The following is a 10176-nucleotide window of genomic DNA, read 5'->3' on the forward strand; positions in this document are numbered from 1 at the left end:
ACAGAAATAAGGTTCTTTGAAATTTTAGGAACATGCAACACATTTTTAAGAAGCAAAGAATCAGTAGGAGTAGAAATCCTAGTGTGACCAGTATTGTAAATGGACAAACCTGCACCATTGCCGACTTGAACATGTTCTGGTCCAGTGTACCTCTCCTTGATTGTCAGTCTGTCTAAGTCACTTGTGATGTGATCAGTTGCCCCTGAATCCATGTACCAGTTGTGATCAATCTGATAAGAAGGATTTGTGTTGGCCATTGCTGCTACATGCCCACCTTCTTCTGCCTGATAGCTATGGTCAAACCGGTGGTAGCACTTCAATGCAATATGACAGGGTTTCCCACATACTTGGCAAGTTGGTCGAGATCCCTGAACTTGATTGTTGTTTCCCCTTTGTGTAATATTGCCTTTTCTGTAGGTGTTCTTGTTGTTGTTATTGCGCCATTTGCCTTTATTACCACCGGTATTGCCACCTGAACCTGAGCTATAAACTTGGCCTCGTGAAACAAAATTAGCACTGCCGGAGCCAATCTGAAATGCAGCATTGTTTTGCTCTTGACGCAGCTCATAGCTTAGAAGATGTGCATACATATCATCAATGGTAATGTAATCGGATCTTGTAGTAATAGAGGTGACAAAAGGATCATAATCTGGCCCAAGGCCTGCAAGTATGTAAGAAATCACCTCCTCCTCACGAAGTGGCTGACCAATGGCAGCTAGTGTGTCAGCCAAGGTCTTCATCTGATGAAAATAGGCGTCAGCAGATTGCTCCTTTTTTTTCAGGTTGGAGAGCTGGAAGCGGATCTGCAGAATGCGCGCCTTTGACCTAGATGCGAACATGCGCTCCAAGGCCATCCAAGCATCATGCGCAGTCGTCATGAACATGACGTGCGACATCACCTCCTCCGTCAATGATGAGAGGATGGCGCCCAGGACTTGCTGGTCCTATTGGTACCACTCCTGGTACGCCGGATTGGGTACTCGACGCTTGCCTCCGTCTTCCGCAACTTGCGTTATCATCCTGATTGGGCATTCACTGGTGCCGTCGACGTAGCCCAGCAGGCGATTACTGCGAAGATATGGCAGGAACTGAGCCTTCCATAAGAAATAGTTATCACGGTTCAATTTGATGTTGATGAGGTGGTTGACTGGTGGAGTTGGGAGTAGGCCAGAGAAGGAAGAATTTCGGAGAGCGGAATTGGTGGTTCCAGAGAAGGTCGACATTGTGAGATCGCTATGATATCTTTGATTAGAGTCGCTTGTAGAATCGCCAAGCTCGGATACCATGTAAATTAAAATGATTTTCCGTAATCGAATCACTCATCAGATTGTTTTATTTATAGCCTTATACACGATCTAACTGAACCAAGAATTCAGGCCCACTATAACAGAAAACATGCTGACTATGCTACAGTCAAAGTTTAGAAAATAGAAAAAAATTAGAGAGAAGTGGGGAGAGAGGCTGCGAGTCTTCAGCAGAGTTGTGCGATTCTTCAGGCACGCATACACAGGACTTCGTCAGATTCTTTAACAAAAAAGACCAAAATATTGGCTGGGCAAGGCTCCAGGGAGGTTCTTGGATTGGGAAATGGTGAAAGCTATTCCATGGCCACACACTTGCTCGTAGTTAATTTGAGGTTGCATAACAAAAGACGAAAGTGGTGGAGAAGGGTAGAACAAGATCAGCTTGAGGAGTTCTTCAAGTGAAGTGGCATCGATAAAAGGCATGACCCAAGGCTTCCTTTGTGAAATTAGTCAACCTCAAAAGGCCTTCTGAGGTGATGTCTCCAAGACCATTGAGGGCTCAACTTTGCACCTCCGAATCCATTGAAGATGAAATCATGGTTGGAGGAGACCGCAAAGCTTGACCAAGAAGATGAAAAACCGAGCCTTGGGAAACATGGCTTGTAGTCATGCAAAAAGCGACCAAGCTTGTTTCACATGTATTATTCATTTGTGAGGACCATGTGATATATTTTTTTTTTTTGAATAAAGACCATGTGATTATTATTGCATTAAACACACAACTTGTGGGTGTGGAAATGTCAGAGCAATGTAAATGAAAGAAATGTACATTTTGCGGATGTCTCAGAGTCGGTAATCTTTTGTCGTTGATTTGGGAAACTCCGGGGAAAAATCTTTTGTCAAATCAAGATGACTTCTCTTCAAGGGCAACCTACACGTTTAATTGGATGATGATTTTTGGATGCAATTATGCGGGGTAAGGAAGTAGGATTCATGAGAGTGGTGGAGCATCAAAAGTACATCCCGCTTATGCGTATGAGTAAATGGTAATAAATTAAGCCTTGACAATTGGAGCCTTGCTTCAATCACATAAATGAATAGAATTTGACTCCTATGTAAAAGATCACGAATTTGGCTTCTTCTGATACATAATTGAGACAATGAAATAAAAAAGCCAAAGGAAGCTTTTGATTCTGTTATTTATTTATTTTGTTTTGGGAAATGTGGACAGTCATAACACACAATGAAATCATCACCCTGAAACAACTCTGAGAAACTTGAATGGTGACGAAATAGGATAATCTTACGGCCAATTGAAAAGAGTGAATAAACCACTGATTTATTGAAAGAAAAGATAAGAGTACAAATAGTTAAGTCCTCTCACCAAAAGTGAGGGAACAGAGTACAGATAAAAAACAGGAAAGCAGAAAGTAAATAAGAGTCTAAGCAGGCGGAAGACATCGTCTGGCATCTCAGGCATGTCTAGAAATGTAGAAGGAGTAACTACTCCTGGGCTGCATTGTGGTCGGAGTCGCTAGTAGGATTAGAGGTTTTAGCGCTATAGAAGTTCAGTGAGCGTCTTGATTTTCTGTGGTGCTTCATTGAGATTTTGTTGATACCTATCAGCAGCTGTAGAGAACCAAGAGAGAAGCATATTAGCAGTTGTATAAATAATATTGAGATGCGATGATGCAATCAAATGAAAATATCGCGATTGTTTTCTTTCAGGGCGAGACATTCCACAATATTGCACGGGAAGTGAGATCCCAGAGGATTCGGTGTTGAGGGGCTAAGGATGGTATCCAATTGGTCCACAATAAGGGAATTGTCTGTGGAAGAGAGTGTAATTCTAAAATTTGAGAAAAATGCCCGGACATGCTTTGGAGAAAACACACATGATGAAAAGATGTTGAAGATTCTCAGAGGCACTGTGGCAAAGGACACATGTATCGGTGGAGTTTTGAAAGTTGCAACCTTTCTTGAAAAGATTTGCTAGAGTGAGGATTTTGTCCTCCCCAGCAAGCCAGGAGAAAAGAGTGATTTTGCTAGGGCAACGATTTTTCCAGAAAAGGGGGTAAAGCGAGCTGCGTATTCCACCATCAATGAGAAAATTATAAAAGGATTTGACTGTGAACTTGCCACTTTTTTCAAGGGTCCAAGTGTGGATATCATCATGAATATGAGAACAGTCAGGGATGATTTCAAGAAGAGCAGTTAACATATCAGGGGTGGAAGTGGAGAATAGAAGCTCGTGGATTGTTTTAGAAACCGGGAGAATTTCCCGATGGTAATCCAAGGGACAGACAATCATGGAAGAGATCGGGCCAACAATCTTTTAAGTAGGATTCCAGTACGTCAACGATCGGACTATGAGTGAAGTGTTAGAACCACTTCTGATAGTTTTCATGATACATAACCGGAATGGGAGTAAAGTGGAGGTCACTCCTGCCCAAAAAAAGGATTTATTTCTGGGTGGAATGTGGGAAAGAATTCCATTAGTGTCATTTATAGAATAATTAGCATGGATAATTTTGGCCCCAACTCGCTGCTTTGGGTCAGGATAATTTCCACCACCACTTTCCCTAGTAAAGCGTTGTTGAAGGTCCAAGGTTAAGGATTCCCTCACCTCCCATTTCCCGCATGGGTCCGGTGATTCTGCTCTGTGCTATCAATCACTCTTTGGGTCCCGGATCGGGGCCTTTCCAAAAAAATCTCTCCGAATTTTATCAATTTCTTTAATAACCCAAGCGGGGAGCTTGAAGACTGACATCCAATAAACATGTGAACGAATGGATAGGGGACGAGAGTTAATGAGCGTTAAGCGTCCACCAAGTGATAAGTAATTTGCTTTCCAAGAAGTAAGTCTAGAGTGAACCATGTCAATGAGTTTTTGCTCAAATATTTCGCTTTGGGTCTACGACCAGAAAGAGGTACTCCTAAGTAGGTAATTGGGAGATAACTTCGGGAGCAACTTAGGATTCTAGCTGAGGAGTGATGAGGTTGGAAGCCGTAGTTAGAGGAGCATGTACAACATTTTTCAATAATTAATGGTTAAGCCAGAGGACCCCTCATAAAGATACATGATTAGTTTGATGATATGAAGATCTTCTTGTCCTCCAGTGGAGAAAATAAGAAGGTCGTCAGCATATTGGAAGTGACAAGTGTTGTCGGTATGATTCAAGGGGACACCCATCAAGACTTTAGATTTAAGAGCGTGGAAGAACATGGAGCTCAAAACATCAGCGGCAAGGGCGAAGAGCAATGGGGAAAGAGGATCGCCTTGCCTCAGGCCTCTTTTACACCGGATGTAGCCTTGAGTCATTCCATTGATAATAAATTGGGCCTTGGAAGTACTAAGAATGGAGTGAACCCAGGAGATCCATTTAGGTCCAAAGCCTCTAGCAGCAAGGATTTCGAGCAGAAAATTCCATTCAAGAGAGTCGAAAGCTTTTGCGAAATCCACTTTAAAGATATAACTAAGACGTTTTCGTTTTTGTAAATTGAAAATGATTTCTTGTGCACCGACAATATTGTCCGCAATGTATCTGCCTTTGATAAATCCGGATTGTGATTCGTCAACTAGCAAACTTATAACAACACTGAGGCGATTGGCAAAGATTTTGGAAATAATTTTACAGGTGTAATTGATAAGGCTGATGGGACGAAAGTCCGTCGCATCACCTGGCGTGTTATTTTTAGCAATAAGAGCAATATGTATCCAGTTGATACGTTCGAGGTTGATGGTGCCTTCGAAAAAATCCTCGCAGAGTTTAACAAGAGTGTCTTGGAGAATGGTCCAATGTTTTTGAAAGAAGAAAATAGGGAAGCCATCCGGACCGGGAGCTTTGTCAGGGTTAAGTCCAAAAATAGCTTGTTTGATTTCTTCAGTAGTGAAAGGAAGTTCAAGCTGAGAGAGATCAATTTTTTCCTTCTATTCAAAAAGAAAATGCCAGTCCAGGAGGAATCTATTTGGCAAAGAAGTACCAAAGACATATCGGTAGTGATCAGTGAAGATTCTACCAATTTGAAAATTTTCGTCAATCCAATTGCCATTTTGAAGAATATGAGGTATGTGATTTTTATTTCTCTTGCCATTTGCAACTTGGTGAAAGAATTTAGTGTTAGAGTCCCCTTCTCTAAGCCAAGTAATCCTAGAACGTTGTTTCCAGTAAATTTCTTCCTGGTTTAAAATGTTGTATAGTTCAAAGCGGATTTGGGAGAGTCAGTTGAATTCTTCCACTGAGAGAGGTCTAATTTCACCAATGATGTCAATGGAGTGTAATTCGTCTAGGAGACTGCTTTTGAGGATCTTAGAAACGCAAAAATTGTTCTTGGACCAAGTGCGGAGGTTGGATTTCAAATGAGCAAGTTTTTTGGAAAAGATAAACGCTCCACAGCCAACAGGGTTTGGTTCTGACCACCATTCTTGAATAAGATTGATGATGTGGGGGTTGGAATACCAGAATTTCTCAAATTTGAAGGTTCGGGATTTCTTAAGGTGTAATCCAAAATCTAGACAGATAGGAGAATGATCCGAACCAAATCTGGGAAGATCAAATTGAGATGTTCGGGGGTATAAGGAGGTCTAATCATGAGAATAAAGGAATCGATCGAGTCGAACCCAGATAGGGTTAGATTGTCCATTAGACCAGGTAAATTTTCTCCCATTAATGGGAGGGTCGATAAGATCAAGTTCACTTAGAATGTTCTGGGATATGGTGATATCTCTAGGCTTAGAGATACCGTTATTTTTGTCGTCTAAGGAAAAAACTGTGTTGAAATCGTCACAAATAACCCTGGGGGTTGAAATGAGGTTTTTTAGGATTCGGAGCTCATTCCAAAATTCGGGCCTGATGAGTCTGGAGTTTGGTCCATAGACATTGGTGCAAGTCCAAGTGGAGTTATCAAAATGATTAGTAAATTTGACGGAGATGGTAAAGGATCCCTTATAAATTAAATTACCAATAAGTTGTGAACTGTCCCAAGCGAGAATAATACCTCCAGCAGTACCTTGGGCCGGTAAGTATTCAAAAGAGTTAATGTGTTTGCCTCCAATTAATCTCCAGAGAGAACTATGGATGTTTTGAAGTTTAGATTCTTGGAGGCAAATAATATCAGCTTTGCAATTTAAAATAACTTCTTTGACTAAGTGGCGTTTAGAGGGTCTGCCTAGACCTCTAACATTCCAGCATAAAATTTTCATAAGGAACAAATATGGTCTAGGACTTAGATCTCTGGGGAGATCCAATGATTGGAGGAAAATTGGGATTTCTTACAGCTTCAAGGAATCTGATTTTATCTAGACATTTTGATTTATGAGAAGGAGATCCTAGGAATTTAATGCCACAAGAATTACTGTATTTAAGAATTTGTGCATCAGTCCAAGAAGAAAATACTGAATTATTAAAAGAGGGCGTACCTTCTCGTGGATCTTCAGGGATTTTTTTTCTTTGAAGATCGGGGAGGATGAGGTACAAACCCAGCTTCTTCATTCCAGCGTCCAGAGGGTTTCTTGGTTCTGTCACTTCTTCTGAGCTGTTTAGGATCTGTATGAAGTTGTTTCGGAATATCCTCCAAGGTACAGGATTTATCTTGCTCAGGTGCATTTGGAGGTGGATCATGGTCATCCTGATCAAGGCAATCCTCATCGGGAATAAAATCCTCATCATTCAAGTCATTATCAAGGATGTTCTCATCTTCTCCCCAATCTAGGAGCTCTTCATCAGAGGGGACCTCAAGAGGAGTATTTTGAGGTAAAGGATCTTGATCATAAAATTTTTCAGAATTAATGCTTGGTACCAGAGTCCAGCCTCCAAAAATGAAAATCCATTTGTACCCATTAGGGATAGGTATGACTGGGGGAAGTGATTGCAGGTGAGAGGGAAAATTTTCCTGCAAAATAGGTTCAAAAGAAGTCTCCAGTCCATGATCTAAAATTTAGAGTGAAGAGTGATCATCACGAGGCAAGGGAGACTTGGAATGTGAGGGGGGGATTAAATCTGTTTGTTGTATATCTTGAGGAGTTAACTCAGCATCCAATGGAGGATCTGGGTTGAGTTTATCACGAGGCAAGGCTTTCATGATGGTTGGAGGGATGATGATATCAGGAGTGCGTGTATCACGAGGCATCTCATCAGAAGTTGGGGTAGAGATTGACTAAAGTTTGATTTTTTTTTTAAAATAATTATAGGTATACAAACTATATGCTCCAAAGAAAAATCTCATCAATTTGAGATTCTGGGGAGAGAATAAGTCTGTGGGACAGCTGAAGTAATTGTCCAATTAAATAGCAATGGTACTTTTTCGGGCTTCACTTATAAATCAATTGTCAATGTGCAGATGAATTAACTTAAATTTTCTTCAATGGAAAACATTTTCAAGTCTTGATCTTGAGGTGATGAATTGATGATCCAAGGTGCTGGTCAAGAGCACAGGATGCTGGTAATACTTCCTATTCATGAACTTAATAAAGTATCAGGACTTATCTAGTTGTTTTTAAAGAGTTTTCATGGTTTCAACTTTCAACCAACTAATGCATTTTGCATTTTCATAGATTTTTACATCTGAAATTAAAAATTAGTATGATTTGAGATTACCATATCAGTGTTAAAGAGGAGAGTAGCAAACTTTTGGAATTCAAGAATATAAAGAAAAACAAAATTCATTGTTTACTGGGCAAAATAAACATCTTCATCTTCATGCAGTAGTGACTGCTGTTCTTCAAGTACTTTGGATTCAATGAAAGAAGATAAAGTTGAAAGGTTAGTTGCTGAGACTCTGTTATCTAACTCATGCTTGGACAATTCAGGAACGGGTAAATCTCCATCAAGAAAGCGAACAACTTGGCTCATGCTTGGCCTAGCTGCAGCCACAGGATGTGAGCATAATAGCCCAAGTTTCAATACCAACTCCAGTTCCTGCATCTCAAAAATCACTTCCTAGTTTTTGGATCCCTTGTCTCCAAAAAGCTCCACTTCTCCAACATCTCCTGACCCAATCCACTAAATTCAAAGACTCTGGTGATGCTTGTTGTTCTATTGGCCTCCTTCCACATGCCACTTCAAGCAGAAACACACCAAATGCAAAGACATCAGTGCAAGGGGCTGCCCTTCCCTGTCCTAGTGAACTCTGGGGCAATGTACCCCATTGTCCCTACAACGTGAGTGGTTCTAGGATCAGAACCATGATCGTATAGTCTTGAAAGCCCAAAGTCTCCAAGTTTTCCATTCATTTCACCATCTAACAAAAACATTGGAGGCTTTTTATATCTCTGTGAATAACCACTTGTTCCCATTGTTCATGCAGATAGAACAGTCCTGAAGCCACACCTTTGATGATCTGAAACCTCTGCCTCCAATTCACTCTCGTAGGCCATGTGTCTTCAAAGAGGAACTTATCAAGACTTCCGTTAGGCATGAATTCATAGACCAAGAGAAGCTCACCTTTGCGTCGGCAGTAGCCCAGGAGTTGTACTAAGTTCCGGTGACGAAGACGACCAATGCTTACAATCTCAGCAATGAACTCTTTCACTGCATGTTTAGTATCATGTGATACTCTTTTCACAGCAATATCAACTTGGGAAGAAGGTAGTTTCCCTTTGTAGACCCTGCCAAAACCTCCAACTCCTAAGAGCTCTGCATCTCTGAAACCTCTGGTTGCTTTGTAGAGCTCTTTGTATGAAAATCTATGGGGTCTGTACTCAATCTCCCAATCTTCCAAAACTTCCTTGAATTTCATCCTTCTTCTCACCATTATTCCAATGACAATGCACATCACAAATACAAACAAAAACAGCACCCAAGGCAACCACAAATATCAATCTTGTTTTACTTGCTGTTGAATTATTCATCTGGTTTCTTGAGGGACTGAAGGAAGGCTTGAGAGATTAAGTGCATGAGACTGACCATTCACTTTGAAGCTCCATCCCAGAACATAATGAGATGCTATAACAGAGCCAGAAGAAGAAGAGAAACCAACATACATAGTGTCATAGATAACAGAGGAAATATTGATAGTTGAAGACAACAGAGGAAATCTTGGTTTCATGACATTAATTGGGGGAAATTGTCACGTTGAACTTCATATCTAGACTATCATATTCAACCCAAACCTGAATTGGTTCGCCACTGGAAAGGCTCAAATTCTTAAACCCAGCAACATCATCAGCATAGTATGATGCTGGAGCAGCAGCAATGGATTTCAAACCATTAACATCAATCCCAACATGATTGTTATCAATGTCATTAAAAGTCAATGTTCAAGATGGTATCAAACTCAATTGCAATGACATGGTTGGAGGAGTTTCCATTGTTGCTTTGATTGAAGAGACCAAGATACTGAAGGGGTAAAGCTCCAGGGAGACTTCTTGTAGGGGAGATAACCAGAGCAAGGCCATGAGCACTCAAGTCTACATACTCAGAGACAATTGCAAACACAAAAAGTGGTTGAAAAAGGAGTTAGGATTACCATCTTTGTTCTTGAAAAAGGAGTGGGACTTGGTGGAATGCATGGCCTTGTTGGTTCTTTTGTAGTGTTGGTCATCTTCAAAAAGGCCATCCGGTGAGATCTCTGAGATGCCATCAAGGTGCAAGTCTGTATTTCTGAATCCATTATACATGAATTCATTATCTTCACTGAGGTTGCAAGAGTAACAAGAAGAGAAAGCAGTGTGACTATGGAGATCACTTCTCTCATCTTCATTCGGATAATCCACAAAACTCTACTATGCTCTTCAGGAATTAAATTTCTTATAGGCTGGTAAGAGGAAAGTCATTGGTTGACTAGCTTTTTATATTTATTTAATTGAGAGAGCGGATGACTTGCTCAATTTTTTTAAAATGGCATTCATTGTGTGTGGATTTAAAAAAATAATGAAGAGGTGTATCTATTAATTATTTCATAACATGAAGAATCATATAGAAATTTATTTATA

At 40.5% G+C, this 10176-nt stretch overlaps 1 non-coding gene across 1 annotated transcript; it reads right to left on the reverse strand.

Moving 5' to 3' along the window:
• Positions 1 to 562: 562 nt before the first annotated feature.
• LOC120257377 lies at positions 563 to 701 on the reverse strand. The gene has a single exon (XR_005535662.1). It is a non-coding gene; the product is annotated as a small nucleolar RNA Z247 (small nucleolar RNA).
• Between the last annotated feature and the right edge of the window lie 9475 nt (positions 702 to 10176).

Source organism: Dioscorea cayenensis, unplaced genomic scaffold (genome assembly GCF_009730915.1).
Source record: "Dioscorea cayenensis subsp. rotundata cultivar TDr96_F1 unplaced genomic scaffold, TDr96_F1_v2_PseudoChromosome.rev07_lg8_w22 25.fasta BLBR01002063.1, whole genome shotgun sequence".
Lineage (NCBI taxonomy): Eukaryota > Viridiplantae > Streptophyta > Magnoliopsida > Dioscoreales > Dioscoreaceae > Dioscorea > Dioscorea cayenensis.